This window comes from Larus michahellis, chromosome 8, assembly GCF_964199755.1.
Source record: "Larus michahellis chromosome 8, bLarMic1.1, whole genome shotgun sequence".
Taxonomy (NCBI): domain Eukaryota; kingdom Metazoa; phylum Chordata; class Aves; order Charadriiformes; family Laridae; genus Larus; species Larus michahellis.
Window position 1 is genome coordinate 14,171,060 of NC_133903.1, and position 19,385 is coordinate 14,190,444.

Consider the following 19,385-nt stretch of genomic DNA (forward strand, 5'->3'; position numbering starts at 1 on the left):
TCATGAATTATAATTACCAGTGCATTCTTGGGAGCCTTCTACAGAGACAACCACAGTCCAGAATAAAATCTAGGAAGTCTGTCATTACATTTCTCCTTTAACCATTCAGGATGGCTGCTTTTTCACTGAAGGTACCTTAGGCCCTCTAGGCTGTGATCATTCCTGTAAAGGAACTTAACTGAAGGGCAAAACAAGCTACCTCATAATACAGAAGTGCGGCACCAGTTTTGAATGACTGCTATTGCTATTAAAATGTCAGGAGTTTTCCAGCGTTTACTAAACAAACATTTGGGGGTTTGGCAGTTCTTTCTTATACTTCATCTACTCAGGTAGCAACTACTGTGGGATGTTTTTAATTATTTTTTTTTACAGCAAGTGCTTCCTGTCTCAGTGCGCAATGAACCGGTACTAGGCCAGGTTTGTGCGCGTCTGTGTTTGCGTGCATCTTTGAAATTGAAGAGAGCTGTCAGTGCAACTAAACTTTCTGATGAGCAATTTCTGCCTTTTGAATCTTCTGTTGGGAAAAAGTCCCCTGCAACTGTAACAGCTGCTCCAACCTGGAAAGGACCTCCTGCAGGAATGTGCACAACGGGAAGATGTGTTCTAGTGCCCAGCAGACTTTCAGGTGCCAGAAGAGCTCTGAAGATAGTAAGAGATGATTTATATTAGGATGGATCTAACATATATTGGGAACTGGAGCAGTGCCCAAGACTGGGCTAAGTGTCATGAAAAGCAACATATATCCTCCTGCACATCTCCCTGTATAAATGTAAACTGCTGTCCTCATGTTTGAAAGTGCAAGATTTTTAATAAAACACACGTTGTAGAACTGTTTCCAGTTCTGCTCCACCACAGAAAATCTTATGTGAACTCTTAGGAACAATGCACTACATTGTTTTATCAAACATTCTTGCTAATTATTTGGGTTATTTCCAGATCTATTTTTACTGTACATGTTAAAACAGATAATTTATTTTCCAGATAAATTAAAGGAATAATGAAGTTTTCAGAAGGGTCTATTTTAGTTGCAATCTTACTTTTCATTTACATTAATAATAAAGTGCAAGAAACTCTTCAGTTCATCTTTATGCTGATTATGGCATTTTGTATTTGATGGGAACCTCTTGGTCAGCAATAATAAAGACATAACAATAGAAGTTAAATAAAATTCAGCAAGTATTTTTAGGTATGCATTCTTTACTTGTAATTAAAGCTACATTAATCTCTTTTAGAAGGGGTATTACCTGCAATATTGCTAACACCTCACTTAATTATAATAGCTGTAAATCAGAGAGTGAAGTAAACGTCATTTTAAAATTACTTGATTCTATGTAAAGCTATTCACTAAACTTTAACACTTACATTGATTATTCAGAGCAACAAGAAAAATAATCAGATCTGAACTGCAGTTTAATAATGTCCCACTGCACACGGCTAAAACAAAGTCTTGCTCTTTAAAATTGCCAAGCCAATGCATAAGATTGCTGTATTGCCAAAAGCTGGGGGTTTGCCCCACTGCCATGATCCCTGACCGAAAGCTCTTCCAAAATTATTCTTGTGATTAGGAACCCTCTATTAATCTCCAATCTAAAATTACTGAGAGCCAGTCCAGATCTATGTATTTACTGCTCTTATTTGGTGCAAATTCTTCTTTCCTGGAATAGACTCTGAACTGTGTATTGTAATGTTATTATTTCGCTCATTGCCCTCATTTCATTACCCTATACCACATAAGGTTTTCTAGTCTCCCTTAGAAAGAGAAGCTAGCCATCCTCTCTTTGTTGAAGCAACATTTGAGTGCCTGCTCTAGTTTCTGTCTTGTCTTTGAGGGCACGGATGACCAGCATCACAGGGAGCATTCCTGCTGAGATGGCAACTGTACCTTGGGCACTAATGCTAAACCCACTCCCTAGACGTAGCAGAAATGCATAGCCTGATGCATCCGGGGCTCTCACTGCTGTCTCACAGCTGTCTTGTACTAATAGCTCCATGCTAGCTTCTCCTCCTTGTCACCCGTTTTTATCATCAGGCTTCAAAAAGTACAGGTTAATTTTTGTCCCTATGTCACTGATCAGACTCAGAGACAGGGGCACACTCAGGGGTATCTAAAATCCTAATATAAACTTGCCATCAACTCTATTTCCCTCCTAACAAAGCACGCTGTTGGTATTGTCTCCATATGCCTGCTATATAGTGTTCCTGATGTTGATGCAACTTTTCAGTTGAAAAATAGGAGCTTTTAGCTGTTTCAATTGTATGCCATCAGGCTAGGATTTTGCATAAATAAATTTTACAGAAATGAAAGAATCTTCTCATCAAGTCAAAACCCCATATAATTATACAATATAACAAAGTCTGAGAAGCATCATTATCCTTGCTTTTCCATGGAGAAACCAGCATATGTGTGCCTCTGAATATAGATTTTAATTTTGCGTTACTTTGGAAATCACCAGGTTATAACACAACACACCTAAGAATTTTGCCTGGAGATGGGCTTGTTGCTTAAATATCCAGTACCTCAAGAATAGGTGATATGTGGTGATTTGGGTTCTTTTTTGAGACATAGGAAACTGAAATTTCAAGGTTTTACACTAAAACAGAGTGTGAACATTCATAAATCATGACAATTTTCATGGGATAAGACACCATTTCTTGCCCAGATCCAGATCCACTTACATATTCTCTTTTTGGCACAAGAATACAGGAGTCTGAAGAAACACTTGTACTGTTATTTTTTGTGATGTGTATTTCTGAGCACAAGCTGTGACATTAATCTAATGTATGTCTCTCTGCATTAACCGATCAGCAAATTCTTCTTGAAACATTGCTTTCCCAAATCTGACTACTGGAGATTAGAATGTACCTAAAATGTCTGCTTATAATTTGTTTCTGCTCTTATGCTTGGGTGGGTAGAAGTCTAAATATTTACACTATTTGCTGCATAAATGATATTGTACTTGGAATCCTTCCTAAGTTCTGTAGCCTAGATTTGTTCTAGAAAGTTATGATACTCAAAAAAGTCTATAGTCATACATCAAAAAAATAAAAAATCCACAACACTATAGATTTCAGTTGCTGAATGCTGGCAGTAGTGCCCAAAACCTAAGAACCTAAGCATAGTTAGAGGAATTGTTTGCCCAGAGCATTTTAACAAAGAGCTGGAAGAGCTCAGAAATCCAGTAGCCCAGAAATCCGCTGCCTGTGTAACTGGTTCCCTTACAGATGTGTTGCAGTCTGCTTTTCCTCTTCTCTCAAAGCAATCTTTAAGGATCCAATAAATCCAAACACTCCTGAGAACAGCCTCAGACCTGATATTGAAGTCAGAACAGTTCCAAGGAGGAGCAGACAAACAGAGGAAGACAAAGGCTGCATAAAACTTTTACAACCACATACAGCATCTCTATCAGAATGTAAAAGCCAGGAATCTGGACCAAAATCCCACAAAAGAAACAAACCAAACCAAAAAAGCACACATTTTTAACTCACATCACATACACTATATAGTTAACATGAAAAATATTAATCAAAGAATTCACCTGCATCTTTCCATAGTGTTTCACTCAGAAAGAAAAGCTTTCAAGACAGATGCTTTCCACCAGGGTTTCTTGGTGCGCAGAGCTTTGGAGCAGAGGTGCTACAGAAGGGCCGCCCCTCTCCTGCTCCCCAGGCATGCCAGTATGGGGCATGACCCTTCCAGCAGTTGTTACCCTACTAGGTAAATGCCATGGCAGTATGAAGCTGACGATAATCACCCTCGCACCCAACCTTACGGAGTCATTTAGCGGATTTTTTCTAAATCTCCAAGTATGTGTACCCATTGAAATATTTCAGATGGAAAATCAATAATACATGCACTTTGGAAATATGTTCACGCTCTGGGAAGAGATTGAGATGTGCCATTGTAGTAAAAAAAAAAAATCTCACCAAGAGTAACTATCAACCCTCCCCTCATTAGAAGAAAATCAGGAGGAGGAAGAGTGGTAAGTGACATGAGTAGAGTGGATGGGCCAAAGCAAGGAAAAATTTTTCTTTAACTATAGTTACTTAGAAAACTGGAACTCAATTTTGTTTTACTTCATTGATCTTAAAAGGAACTCAAAGAGGAATCTCAGAACAGAATTCTTTGTTCCCAAGTCGCAGAAAGCGGCTCCATCTAATAAATATGTTGGCACAAAACCATAGCAAGTAGAAGAAGAAAATCCAATTAAAAATTAATCAGGAGTTATTCATTTTTTAATGTGTTCATAAAACTTGCCTGTTGAGCCATAGCTGAAGGTTTAAACAAGGTTTAACACGGTACTAACCTCTGCCCTGCAGGCCTGAGAGAGCAGGGCAAGCAAGGGGTACAGATTCCTCAACATACATTGCAGAAAAAGGAGAAAGGTTACAGCTTTTCCTTCAGTAAAGCAGTTCTAGAGGTTATAACATCCTGCCCCAGCAACAGTACTTGCAAATGCCTAAGAGCTGCACTGAGTGGTCACTTCATGGTTAAAGACACCGGTCGGGCATTACGGGATGTACTCCTTCCCTGCTGAAAGGGCACAGCACAGCAGACAGCTGGAAGATCTCATTTTTACAGCAAATTCCAGGGTCCCAGTAATTCAGGGAAAGAAACAGAATAGTCTATAAGGCATGGCACTATAGTAAGCTCTGTCTGCAGCACAACCCATAGGCAGGGCAAGAATTGGGTTTTTTTTTTTTTGCAGAAACAGCCAGAAGTCTACTTTTATACTGCAGATCCAAATCTTTGATACCAGAAGATACAAAGGTGACTTCAAGACACTAAATCATTTTTTAATTATCTCCTGGAGGCATAACACAGACCAGATTTAAATGCCTATATTTTCTTTAGAGGATTTTCTGGTGGTAAGGTACCAAATAAAAAGTAAGTATCTGTCATTACAAAAACAAGCAAACAAAAAAGCTCCCAAACATCCTTATGATCAAATTTGAAAGAAAAATATTGAGGTTTTATTTAGAGTCATGCCCAGTACAGCATGCTCAATTCATGCTGGCATCATATCTGCTGCTGAATTATAAACCTCTCAGAAACCAAGGCTATAATTACAGCTGGGTGACACTTGAACTTTCCATGGCCAAACATTTCACAGGACATAATTTCTGCATGAGATTTCATGGCACATTTTAAGGCTTTGAACTTCTTCCATCCACTTGGAATTTTGTGGTCCTCTTTTGCCAAGCCTGAAATGAATAATTATTAGTAAGTCATGATAAAAAGGAGTTACTTTCATTTTTAACAGTAGAACCAGTAAGATAGCTCACTCTGTATTCTTGGTACTGAAGCAAAGGATAGAGAAAAGTGGCCAGCAGTGTTATCTGCAATGTTTTGTTACAGTGACTGATAGCTACTGGTTTAGAGGAGAGGGCATTTCATATCTTCTTTTGCTTTCAATCACATCTTTTCATTAGTGATGACAACCTCAAAACCACCTGGAGATGGTGCAGATGAGCACTTATAAGCTTGGATGGTTATCTGGAGCTTATCTGAACAACTTCTATCAGCAAAATTGTGATGAGAATTTCACAAGAACAGTTTTTTTGGTTCTTCCTTTTCCTGATTAGGTACTGCAAGAGCTTGTCTGCTGCGGCATTCAAGACCTAGCCTGCTGTCTTGCTCCAGACAGAATGTGAACCAAAACAAATTATTTCATCTGGTTTCCCAAGTGTCTTAGTGGATGCAAAATTAGCACCGTCACAAGATGACAATAAATAAAGCTATTCTTAAGTTCTATGCAAAAATCAGAAAGATAGGAAAGCCCACAAGCTATACTCGATTGTTTCTACCCTTTTCCCCCCCCCCTCTTCTTCCCCACTTATACCACAAAATTGCGAAAAGGCAAATTCAGATCAGATACAGGAAACAGCTGCTAAGATTCAGCACAACTGGACTGAAAAACAGAGGAAAATGAAAGCCTGGTTATTTGGGTCAGTTAAAATTGGACAAAGCAAATCACTGGAAAACAGAATATAGAGGACAATTTTGAACTGGCTGGAGGGCAAATAAGATGACCTAACGCAAGCATCCATTTCCAGCATGTTGAATTCCCCTGCACAGTAAACAGCTTTTACTAGCACGGATGTGGACAACTGAAAAAAATCCAATATCCAGTTAACACTGGTTTCCTTTCCTGGGCTCTGCCCACCAAAAGCATCTCTATCCATTGGCAGGCGCTACCAGCTGGCACAGGTTTCTCTGAGAGAGGAAGGGGCTGCAGGGCTGCAGCTCCCGCCCAGGGAGCAGGATCCTGCCACTGATACCCCCCCATCTCAATCATCAGCAGAACCCAAGTGGCAGCTACGATCCATTTAGACCCACTTGTAAAGCCAACACAAAAACTGAATCATGCTTCTGACAAATGATGGACATAAAATAATTTTCTTAAATACTTTTAACAGGTTTGGGTCACCTAATATATTTAGAAAGTAAACACCTTGCAATGCTTTCCTTCCATTTTATTTTAAAGTTTTGTTGTGGGTTGTTTTTTTTTGAGGAAACACATCAATTAACAGATATTGCCAAAGGCAGAATTTTTGCTCAACAGCTGTTCTTTCACTATAAAGAAAGCAGCAGAATACATTACAGACAGAAAAAGCATCCCTCACTATACGCTGGAGTTAGATATCAGAGACCAAAAAGAAGTTCCAAGAGTGATCAGCCCCTGATACTCATTTTGTAAAAGTTCTTTTCCCTTTACATTGATTTTTCTACTCTGAAATGTGAAATGTAGTTCAAAATATCCCATGTGGCATGTCAACTTCATTTACCCACTGCATTTCTAATATGTTTTCTCCATACTCTTCTATCCCATCACAGCAATTGCTGTATGCCACAGCATGCTATCATGTTTTATGCAGAATTTCACAGCAAATTCAATGGTGACTAATGCCTAAAAAGAGCTGCCACAACATGGCCCTACCTTTTATTAAAAAAGCATATACCCAGGGTTTTAGTCCTTAAAGAGGAACGCTCCTCTAACGTCCATCATTCATTTACAAGTGTGGGAGGGGGTCTGCCACAAAATCTCAGTTCCAAGTACCCATCAAACATTCACATCCAAATCTGAATTTAGACCTAGGATTTATAACAGCTTCTTGCCTTTAATCTGTTCATAACCAATATGCTGCATTCAGTCATATATCCACACGTGCAGAATTTGTACATACGGTGGAGCAACAGTCTGCCATGCAGTCCTCAGAAGCTCACTTAGTGAAGTTCGCAATATGAAACAATGTCAGTCTCTCAAGTATCTTGGATGACAAATTTTACTTTAGTGTGAAAAGTTGTATTAGTCCCCTATGTAAAAGCAGAAGCTGACAATCTGTTGCTCATCAGTTAGCTGCTAGTTATATCTACATTCAACTAAAAACCAAGCAATCATAATTAAACTCCATTGACACTACCCATCCAATATAAGAAATTGCAGACAATACAATCCCAGTTTATAAAAATATTAAAGCTATTAAGAGAACAAACATTTTCACAATTTGTTAATTGCATCCACCAAGACTTGCAGCAGAGTTTTCCAATGCAATAAACATTCAGGAGTTGGGAACTGGCCATTTTACCAGCTTTACAAACCCTCTGTACTTTAGAAAAGTGTTTTAGAATGGGATGGAGGTGCCAGTGTCTTCATTGACTGCGGAACGAGTACAAACAATTTGCTCAGTTGGGGATGAATCATCCTTAATGCTTCCAAACAGGAATTTGCCAAATTATATACAACATTGATTCTGTTTCCTAGTGCAAGAAGATACCATTTTAATTATACAATTATTTTTCATTCTTATGGCACAAAATTGTTGCTTCAGACAAAGAATGTCAACTACTATTGCGATATTCCTGAATTTTTGCTTTTTATCTTAGCAAAGACCCCTTAACAAAAGAGAGAGTGACTATTTTGACTTTTATTTTACATGCTGTAGTATTTAAGTAACAGGTAGAAGATTAGCACTAGATGAATTTAAATAGTCTCAACAGGTTCATAGCAGTCAATCTCTCCTCAGAGTTATGTGAACACTGAGTATACACCCTTCTATATTGCATTCTAGTCTAAGCGTCAGGTGTGGTTTCTGCCTTGTCTTTCCTTCCCTTTGCTTTGACAAAACAGAAAGAAAGGTAATACTACATTATTTTCTACATTTCTGTTTTGGATGTGCGGGGATGGAGGAGGGCTTCTTATGGGCTTATGGGCTACTCATACATTTTTATCGCTTTCAGATTTGAGAAGCAGCTGCTCTGCATAGTGAATAACAGCTCTCAAAATACTTCACTTTGTTGGCAGGTAAATTGCATTATTTGAATGACATCTTTGGGTGATGAACCTGCAAGGTCAGGAAAGGGCTGGTCTTCTGGACAACATAGAGGGAAAGTGGTGACCATTATGGGCAACTGTTTGTAGTAAAAAAGAAAGGAGGCACTGTCTGTATTCCAAAAAAGTGGAAACAGATTACAGGGTAGAGAGCCGCCACTGGTGTCTGAAGATGTAGCAAAAGGAAGACATCAAGAAGGGGCAAATGTGAAAGAATGAGTTAGAGAACGATTCTAGGAAGGATAAATAATCTTGTCAAAGAGACGGAAGATTGAAAAACACAGAACTGAACAAGAATGTAGGTAGGCAGCATGAAGATGGGATCCACTTCTAATTTGTGCTGTATTCTGCCTGCTGCTTGTATGCAGCAAAAAGTGAATTTGCTGAAATTTTCACATGCAGTTGCATCAGAAACAAGGAATTACCATGTCAAAAGTATTCACCCATTCTTAAAATGCCTTTTAGAATGGTTCAAAAGGACCTTCTAATGTCAAAAGCCACAAGGTACATATTACTGGTGTTCACATACACAGCTGAAATGCATTTGTACCTGCTGTCTCCCCATGTGAAATCAATGCCCGAACTCCCACAGAGTTTGATGGGAGCAAGATCAGATCTGCTATCTGTCACATCAGTAATTGCTACATGCATTAAAAATTAACAATCTAATTTGAAGGAGTGGTTTGTGATCTGAAGCTTTATTGGGTTAAAAGCAACACTTCCAGCTAGAAACATGGTTTATCTGTTGCTAAATCCACTGCTTCTAAAATGAGATCTCTCTCCCTCATCTGCAATATATCATCTACAAAGTCCCTGATCCAATGATATGCTCTTAGAATTGAAAGTTTAGACTGATGTTTTGCTTGAGATAATACAAAGCTTTCTATTCCCATCAGTAGAAATTCATGCCCTGTCAACGCAAAATTGACTGTTAATGTACTCAAATAATTTAGTTGGGAGAAAAGACAACTAATGCAATTATCCCTGAATGGTTTAGATATTAATATCTCTAGAGCATACTAAGTGCCCAAAAGCCAATTGTAACTTCTTAGAAATAAACCTTTAATCCTCTGCACCCCTCTATAGGAAATAAAATCCACCTGGGAGCTTACAAAGAGGGAAGAAGCCAAATTTTTATCCACATTACTAGAGACAGCTCGTCTTATACAGACCATTATTTTCTCCTTGCTTCTGAAACTCAACAATGCATTCAGAGGTAACAAAATGCACTGGTCTTTTCTAAGACATTTTACAGTTTTATGATCATACCACACACAAACCTAGATTGCTACCTTCTAATTAATATTCCAACCCCAAAAATTAATAGAATAATGATCTAAAAGTTTTTTAATCTCTTTGTTCTAAGTGATTTTATGCTGCTATATTAAAAATAGAATCTTGGGATCAGATCAGAAGGTGGAGTGAAAAAGGAGACAAATAAAGTTCCTTACTTACGTTGCTAAAACATACTCTTAATCATATATTTTACATGCATGAATGCACGCATACATGTTTGTACATGCACTTATGTGGTATTAGTAGCTATGCACGGATACTTCAGATACAAGCTTCCAGAGCAACCACTCTGCTTCTCAATTTGCAGTAGGCAAAATAAGGTGGAACCAGGCTATGCGCAGGTGGTTTGATTGAATCAGCTGCTAAAACTCACAGCCAGTTCCCAAACTGTCTACTTAACACTGCCTCCAACAAGCCCTGCTGTCCCACAGTGCCATACCATCTGTGCTTGCTTAGTGTGCAGCTTTTCCTCCCCCTCTTTCACATGTTTAGATTGTACCCCAAAGCCTATATTTCCTGGCCCTCCTCCCAGGGTAGCTTCTTATTACTGTGGCAGCACACAAGGACAGGATAAAGGTATGCCACCCGCATACCCAAAATATGATTTCCGTAATGAGTGCATTTTCTTCTGGCAAATCCCCACTCTTAGCTGCTCTGCTAGATTTTAGGATTACTGTTTTAAGTTACAGTATATTAAACTGTCATTAAAAAAAAAAAACCTACAAAAAATGAAACAGCTGAAATTGATGAGCAGTAATAATAGAGCTGATCGCTATGAAGATTAAAAAAAGGCAGTGGTAACGCCAGAATGTACAGAGTACACCCTCGCAATTTTGCATGCTGAATTCCCAGAGCCATAGATGAGGGGGAGGACTCCAGGGTATATCAGCTCTTGCATTAAAGGAGCTGAAGAGGTAAGGATTTCATCTGCTTTACACTGTCTGTTCCATAAGCTACTGTGAGTGTCGACTACAGTTTTTATCACCCCAGCAACATAGGCTCAACTTCTCACTACCTGACATGTCATGAAGGATGTTATTGCTTTGTTTCCCAAAGGAGAGACACACACATTCATACAGTCCTTATGCCTCTGTCTTTAAGAATTTTGGACACATTGCCTTATTTCAACCAAATTTGATACAGATCTTAATGTTTCATGGACACAGAAATCTGAGTAGAGAATGGAGGCCCAGGAGGGAGAACAGCTGCAGAGTATGTCCACACTTCATTAGATTCCAGAAAAATCTGCATATGCAGCTTCAGGCAGAGCTCACCCCAAACCACAAGGCAGCCCCAAAGCAGAATTCCACACAAAACAGGTTTCAGCGCATAGTGCAGCTAGAGGTTGTGGACCACTGGAAAAGAAGTGGCCAGATGCTTAGAATACATCTGAATATCCAAAAAAACTTGTGAATAAATTTGTCCATGAATTAAAGTTTACCGGGTTTTAGGAGTGCTAACTTGCAAGAGATCACTTATTGACCAAACTCGGCTTCTGTAAAATCAATAGTGGACACTCATTATGGTCAGTGAAAACAGACTGGGATTAATCCTGAATATTTCTGGGTTTCTTTGTATGTGGCTTATTACTTGTCTGATTAAAAATAAAAATGCTACTCTATCATCATTTGTTCTGGAAACATACTGAGAATTTTGGTGACAGGATAAACAAAACGAAATAGGTTTGTTGTCAAGACGGTTGACTTAGTCTTGAAAAATAAGGGTTCAGTCCTTCAATTCATGTGAAGGGGCAGAGAAGGCAGTCTGTTACATCCCCGACCCGCAAGATAGGGATAATAATGTTCGTATTCTCCTGTTTTCTGTCTCTCTTGTCTATTTAGGCTGTAAACTTCCAACATAAGGGTTGTTTCTTTTTGACGACAGAATGAACCAGTTAAAGATTATACTGTTAGAATAAATATCCTCTAAATATTTTAAGTTGAAGATGCATTTTAAAAGTGTAGCTGTACTAAAATTTCTTAGGTTCTAGAATTGTGCTGGGCGGCTTGTGAGAACAGCTTTATCTAGGAGATAAGTAATTTCTACTTTTGGTCTTGAGTAAAATCTAGATGTGCCAGGTTTATAATCTCTACAGGATCCCACGTGTTATTTATAACCTCTGGGGAAGATCAAGTAGCATTAAAAAGTTAGAACAATTTTCATAAACTCAATTTCCACACTGTCAAATCTCATAACCTACCCAAACCCTCTTCAAATGTTCTCTGTCTGTATTTTTCTTGTTAGAGGAGCTAAAATTTATTGACAGTCCAATGACTTTGATTTGGGCAAACTTAAATAAAGGAGGTAGGGCATTAAAAAGGAGTATCACGTCCCAAAGCCAAAAAAAAAAGACACTACCTGAAGTTTTAATCATGCAGTCTTAAAAAGTAAAACAGGTGCTCCACTTGAGTTTGTGCCAGGCAGTAACGCCAAATGGACAAAAAGTGAAATGTTAAGACTGTGTATAATGCAGCAGAGGAAGCCACAGATCTGAAATTCATCTTAGTATAAATGAAAAGAAAAGCAGAGAAAAATAAGCCATGTACAGCCGAAAACTTGCTGCACCTCACAGCAGGATATCCTGACTTGGCAGGGTACCAAAAATACAAGCAATATTCATTCTGTGCACTGCCTTAACATAATCCATGCTATGGTTAACTTTATCTTACTTAGCTAGCTACTAAGAGAATGCATTAAAGTCTGATGGCATTTCCATGTAACTTCATACACGCTTGACTTGAACAATATGGTACTTAAGTTACTCTTCTGTAATGCTATTTGTGGTATTTTGGGCCAAAAGAACATTCTTCTGAACTGCTCAGCTGAACCCACAAAGAGAGTGGGTCTGGCTGAGACTTTTGCTACATTAAGAAGGACAGCAGCTATCCCTACTTGAGGAGGTCAGTGTTTGCTTTGTTTCTGAGTTCCATTAAAAGTCAGGTCTATGAAGAATGAGGTATTGAAAGCAGATTTTAAATCTAATTGAGCATAAAAGGTTTGCCAATTTTCAAGACTGAGCTGAATCATATGAAATTCAACACCCACTAAATATTATTTCTCTCGACAGGCTGCGGGAGAGAGTTTTAATGATTTTACTTCTTAGACTGAGCCAGCAGATACCCAGAAAAGATCAGTATAATTGCTATTTCTAATTTAACAGATTTTAAATTATTTCAAGTATTACAGTGTCTTTCACGTTGACAGCCAGAGGATACAAGGCACAGGGAAGTTAAAAAACAAGATCCCCTTTGTGAACACGAGTCCTGATTCTCTGCTACGTTGCTCCTGGTTCTGGGGTACTGGAGGGGAGAATAATGCTTTAAAATCATTTCCCAGTGTGTCAAGCTTCTATATGGAAAGCAAAACAAAGCGGAGAAAAGGAAATATTTGTGCAGCCCAGATTATTTCCTCTCATTGATTTATGGGAAAAAAACAACAGAAGCCCCTTGAAAATCAGAGGATTTCAATTCCACACAAATACTTCATCTCAGAGACTGGAGCTTCTGACTTGTGAGGTGCCTGCCAACATCTTGCCATTCACCTGGCAGGCCACAGGGTGCTGTTGTTGCAGATCTCCGTTCTCAGAGATGCACAGTTCTTGTCAGCTTCACTGAGGCCAGTTCCTAAATATTAAGTCACCTAAAACCAAGAATCTGGAGATATTGAGATTCATCGCTGCTGTGTAATGGTTGGCAGAAGGGAAGTTGGTAAGAATTATGCAAGTGTCTGTCAATGGGTATTAAGGCTTTAAAAATGCCTAGTTCCATGGCAGCCAGCTTTGTGGCTTGCTGAGGATGGCCCTGGGCAGCACAGGATGCACTGAGTCCTTGTCAATAATCTGAGTATTTTCTGGGAGCCTAGAGCCAAACAGAGAGGCTGAATCCCCTTGGAACACGACTTGAACACCAGGAAATTGTGCTAGTCATACCATTTGTATGAGGGTAGGTTTCAATCAACTGGGAAGTCTAAGATTCAAGATGTGCCGATTTTTGAGTCGCTTCTGCTTCTAACTTAATGCATCAGCTTGAGAATATTAATATTTAATAAGCAATATGCTTATCATTCTGGGCAGAGTGAAAACGGGCAGTATTCTGAATTTCTTATGTCTATTGTACATGGGAAATATATTAGAACTCATCTTTTTGCTTATGGCTTAGGAATTGTATACTCTTCTCAGCACTCGGTATTTCACTTAGCAAAGGACAGCACTTTATAACTATTAAATGCACTGCCTTAGGGATGTGGTAACCCATTGACTTGACAAGTCTTTTAAAAAATGCTATAGTAAAACAGCAAGGCAGGATACATAGGATTTATCTGATAAGCTGAAAAGTCCCTAATGACCCCAAACACTTCAGGCAACACTAAGTATAAAAGTCATTTTGATGAACCTGCAAATCACATATAAATCAGGAGAGAATTTTTGTGTCCAAATATTTTTAAAGGCAAATATTTTTTTCGCCCTCTACAATTCCCTTGACATGAAAATATAAGAAATCATTGTGTTAACTGATCTGAATTAAACATTTTTTCACTTTGGCTCCCTACCTGCTTTTTTATGGCTTCAATGGGAAAATGGCAGCCTTCACTCATTTTTCTTTCCCATGCCTTAAAATATGACACATTTTTGTGGGATAAGTTAAATTTACAAAGGGGTAGGCAAAACTGGTGCTTTCCCACATGACCATGTCAATGCTATGCTTGTACTGAGGATAATTTTAGCTATATGCTACATGCAAAAGTGACAGGAGTAAGCAACATACTCTGTTCAGGGTGCTGGTGCCTGCCAGTCTGCTATTCCAACAATATTCTGTAATTAATGTTGAGTGAGCAATAAAGAAAGACCCAAGAGAAAGGCAAATCTGCTTGTTTTCTTTTCATTATGGATGACTATGCAAGAGGAAACCAGGAATATTCTGACAGTGCAGCTAAGATCTGGAAACTGTACATCTGTTTTGATCATTTGGATCCCAGCATTCATAAAGATGAGCAGTTTATTATGCTCAGTGCCATTTGTCAATACATCTTTCCCTATTTGTCCCTGCTGAGATTATGGCTGCTACAAAGTTAACAGCTGGCACAAGCATTGACAGCCCAGGGCCAATTTATGGAACTCAGATGGTAAAATACTGACCACTTCTGACACAAAAGAATGTCACTCTCCAAGCCATCCAACTCACTGCCCTTCTGTCACCTCCTTTCCTCCTTTTGGCAAGAGCTACCGCAGCGCGTGCTGTTTGCCAGAGCTCTGAACTCCAGCAAACCAGCAATGCTCCCACTCCTCCCACGAGCTCAGAGGCTTCTTGCCACTCACCCCCCTGGTTTTCCTTCTGGCAGATGGTCTGCTGCGTCTCAGCTGAATTTTGCGCCCTGGCCACACCATACCAGCACTGAAACTGCCCACTTAAAATGCATTGATTTTTACAGGGTGCTGGGAATAGGCATTCCTTTTATTTCTTTCTTTTTTTTCCCCTTAAGAATTGCATATTAAGTTCTAGACTTTTCTTGCTAAAGGAATCTGTTCTACAATTGTGAAAGGAAGATTATGCTTAAGACTACATTTTTTTCCTTAGCCTAGCAAGCTTAAAAATATTGACAGGCTTCCTTTTTCCCCCTCACCATCCCTATGGGTGGAATCTTACCACCAAGTACAACCGAGACCATGTATTACAGGTGAAAAGGTCCTCCTCCCTGTATCTATGGCCAAGCAGACCTAGGGACATCTCATGCTCCACTTTGACTGACTGTGGGGTGCTTCTGCATAGACTTATTGCCATACGCGTTACAATTAGCACCCTGAGCGGGGTATACCACTGAGTTGTCGCCAAGAGAACAACTTGCTATATAGAGATTAACAGGTCTGTGTACTGTTGGGATTTTACAGTGGCGTATACCTGATAAACCCACAGGTGTGTCTATACTGGTCCTTCCACCCCTCTCGTGTAAAAATTGCAACAGGCAGTCACCTGCTATGCTCCACCTTCCGTGTTCTTGCTTTGTACATCAGCATCTTGTATTTTTAGATTTCTAACACATCATTTGATGGCACACAAAAGCAAATAAGGTACACGAAATGCCCCTGGCTGGCACAGTTTATAATACTTTCTGTCCCCCTCATTCCAATGGAGCTGTGTGTATAAACCAATCTGATCTCAGGATTAGTCAAAGTCTACGATTGCCCAGATTATTTCAGAGCTCTTTTATTAGGTGAAATCTTGGTGCAAGTGAGGTAAACCAGAACAGTTTCAATTAAGAGTATTAAAAATACTTGTGGATCCCATGCCTACCATAGTGTTATTTCATCTCTCTTTAGGGTGGAGCGCTACTTGTTCTTAAAATATCACTGCCAAGACAAAGAAAGGACAAAATTTAGTACAAAAGTGGCTTCAGTTTAAGAAGGTCTGTGTTGTATACTACAGACAACAGTATCTCCTTAAAAGAAGGAACAGTCCTAACCAGTTAATACTTGAGAATAAGGAATTTCCAGCTGTCATTAACACATCTGAAATCAAACAGAAAAGTGTTAAACCGCCTATTTTCTCCGGTGCCTTCTCCTTGAGGCACTATATACCATAAAGTAGACAGAGTACAAATAGACATAACTCCTCCCATGACAAAAATATTTTATACTCGCACTTCACCGCGGTATGTAAGAAAACTTTCTGTAAAGGCGATGGAAAACCCCGTTGTTTCTGTGTAGCATATTTCTGTTAGTCATCTTACTCATGGGGAAGGAAAGTGCTCTTACAAGGCTGGTGGGACCCGAATGCCCTGTTTGTTCCTGGAGGATCACATTTCTGTAAAGAATTTTCAATAGAATCATGCTTGTGACAGCTTTGCATTGCAGCTTTTGGGAAGGTTTCACAAGCCTGACTGTTCAATAAATAATCCTTTGGAACCACAACAGTGTTCAGAAAGGCTTTACAAGTTGGCAACTGGTATACAGTGCAGCCATTCTAAATAGATTTTAGAAGCTGCAGATCTTGCCTGGGCAGATAAGAAAGAGTCATTTTACTGGGAAACAGTGTAATTTATAGAGGTAAAATATAAATTTCCCTAAACCACTGCATTTAATGTGCTTAAATCTATCAAATGCTTCCAAAGTGGTGGAATGCGCAAGTAAGGCCTTCTGTGCAAGAGAACACAGAGGTTTTTTACAAATACAATCTACAAATAATATTTTGCAGAACTGCATTGCAGGCAGCCTGAGGGCCTGAGTTTACATGAACTGTTTTGCTTCTGTTGTTACCTGAAGACCGTTATCATCAAGAAGGAAGGATTTACTTTGCTCCAATGAGGTACAAAACAAACAAGAAGATCTCACTACCTTCCCAGAGAAGAAAATCAAGAACTGAACTTAGCCTAATTTGTCCCACTAATAGTCTGTATTTTCACCTGAAGCCTCTGCAGAAGCTGAAGGGATTTTGGAAACAGATAGAGACACAAAGGCAGGAGGAGTTAGGTCTGTGCTGTGACACAAACAGCCCATAATAATGCATTTTTACTCCTATGGCAGATAAGGCACATACACAGGGGGCAGGAGGACACGCAGGCACTGTGCTTCGTTACACTGCTGAAGGCGTAGAACCTGTGCTAGCAGTGGTTGCATTGGACAGCCACCGAGAGCCATCTCAAAGGAAAAAATAGCAATACCAGACTAATAGTCATCAACCCAGGCTCAAAATTTCAAACCATGTTCGACAAACATCTGTAACTCACAGTTTAGGCCTCCAACTAAATAAACCTAAAGCCTATTTTACACAGATACTGTTGCTGCAGCTGCAATTCATGAAACTTCTGAGAAGTTGAGCCTGTTTAAGCCTTCCAAAACTGAGCAATCCAATCACAAAGCAAATGTGTATGCAAATTTCAAATGAAATACGACAGCCTTGCTTTCTAGGCTTCACAGAAAGATCAGTCCATCAGTGGTAATTAGCTTAGGTTAATTCCACTAGCACCTGGATTGTAAGAAAAAGCATATCACTAATTGAAAGATGAAACTGGATATAGGCATCAGCAATCCAGTCTTTCTGAATGCCTTCTAAAGACGAGAAGAAAGTAATGTGCTAATCTCCACAAAAACAAAAGATACCTTCATTAGTGTTCGTTTGAGTAGTCGCTGCCTGACACTCCTGTTGCATGTGAAGAACTGAATAAAGCTGCTAATAATACAGCAGGACCAGATTCCGCCCCTGTAAACAAATTCTAATCTCAAGCCCAACAGCCTGGAAGTTGGCTATTTTACACCTTTCACTATTTATTACTGTACAGGTGATATAGAGTAAACACATCTGACTTTTTTTTATTCCAATATTTTAAAAACTACTAAAGAAGACTTTCCAAACTCTACTCTCCTCACCATTGCTGCTCATCTGTCCCCTTCATTTGGCTTATGAACTGCCAGCATAAGGTTTGGCAATGCAAATTTTTAGCGGCATGCAGCTGCACCACAGGTAGCTACAGAAACAAACAGGTAGAGTGCTTTTCACAGCAGCATTTATGAAATTATTGCAACAAAAATATAGCAACATAAGAATTCAGGCCCAGTACCCAAATAGCCTGTTCCCTCATTATGATTATTATTCACATGAGCAGTCCTATAGGCAGCCAGGAAAATTCCCCAGTAGTCAGCGCCGTGGGCGTGATTCAGGTGGCCCTGGAGGGCAAAGATCCACTTGCAATTAGTGGGCACTGAGCAAAGGGCCACCAAACACAGCCCTCACCATTTTCTAGTGCAAGTGCTAAACAATCCCCTTCGCTTCTGCCTTCTCTAGCAAACACTTAGCAGTTATGTACGTGTGAAGCATGACACTGTACATACAATTTTGCTGTTGGGAAGAGAGAACGAACTATTTGTGACAGATGGTAGTCGTGCTGCTTAATGCGATACTGGAAGACACTTAGTTACACACACTTAAGATACAGTGACGGAAACAGCATATGGACCTAAATAGAATAGAAGAGGAATTAAGCTTAAAACTTAGAAGCTTTTCCTTTGAAATGGTCTTGTTTTACCAGAGACATTTACTAAAGGTAAAAACATTGTTTGCACTGAGCCCTAGAAAAGGATTTGGTAATTTAGGGGAAAATAAAAAAAAAAGGAACTCTGACACATACTTTCAAGACGAAAGTGTACAGCCAGCCTTCAGATTTTTCATGCTGCTCTACACTCCTGATACATCTCCTGAGCTATTTTTTAAATGTATGTACATCTTAAGGTCTAAGATCTAACATGAATAATAACTGAAATGATACATAATTAAACATTTTGCACATCAATGTGTGATATTGATGGTTTAAATATTTCATGACTAATATGTTCAGTTAGGTTTAAGCCAAGTTACTGAGTTATTTCTCCCTCACCTCCACTGCCCTACATCTGAGAGTATTGATATAGCTTTCACCACAAGTTGAAAAGAAGATTTCAAATCTACTTCCTGGAAGAGTGGTTAAATAATTACTGTCATGCTAAAAAAAGGAACATTCAGACAATAAAGGATAAGGAAAAGGCATTTCTTTCTACTAGCGTGTAATCCACAGCATCCTCTCTTGTGCTCAGTTTTCAACAATATGAATGCTGGTGATGGAGCTCTTCATTTTCAGGACATAGCCCAAGGTACCAGCCCTCAGAGCCCCTGGACCCATATCCCATATGTCATAAAACATGGCACCTTCTGTAATGCCAGCATTTATTTGAACCCATTTACTGCACTCGGGTTAGTCATGTCAAGTTCAAGGCCTGCGGGTTGAATAAATCAG

General features: G+C 39.3%; 1 long non-coding RNA gene across 2 annotated transcripts in view; it reads right to left on the reverse strand.

The window, feature by feature from the left end:
* Positions 1 to 19,385, reverse strand: part of LOC141747582 (uncharacterized) — a 151,189-nt gene that overhangs the window by 30,625 nt on the left and 101,179 nt on the right. The window contains exon 3 of one of the 2 annotated variants that reach the window (XR_012588761.1): positions 401 to 639. The exons of the other annotated variant lie outside the window; for it this stretch is intronic. This is a non-coding gene — a long non-coding RNA (uncharacterized LOC141747582). Of the gene's footprint in view, positions 1 to 400; positions 640 to 19,385 lie in introns of those variants that run through there. 2 annotated transcript variants of the gene reach the window in all.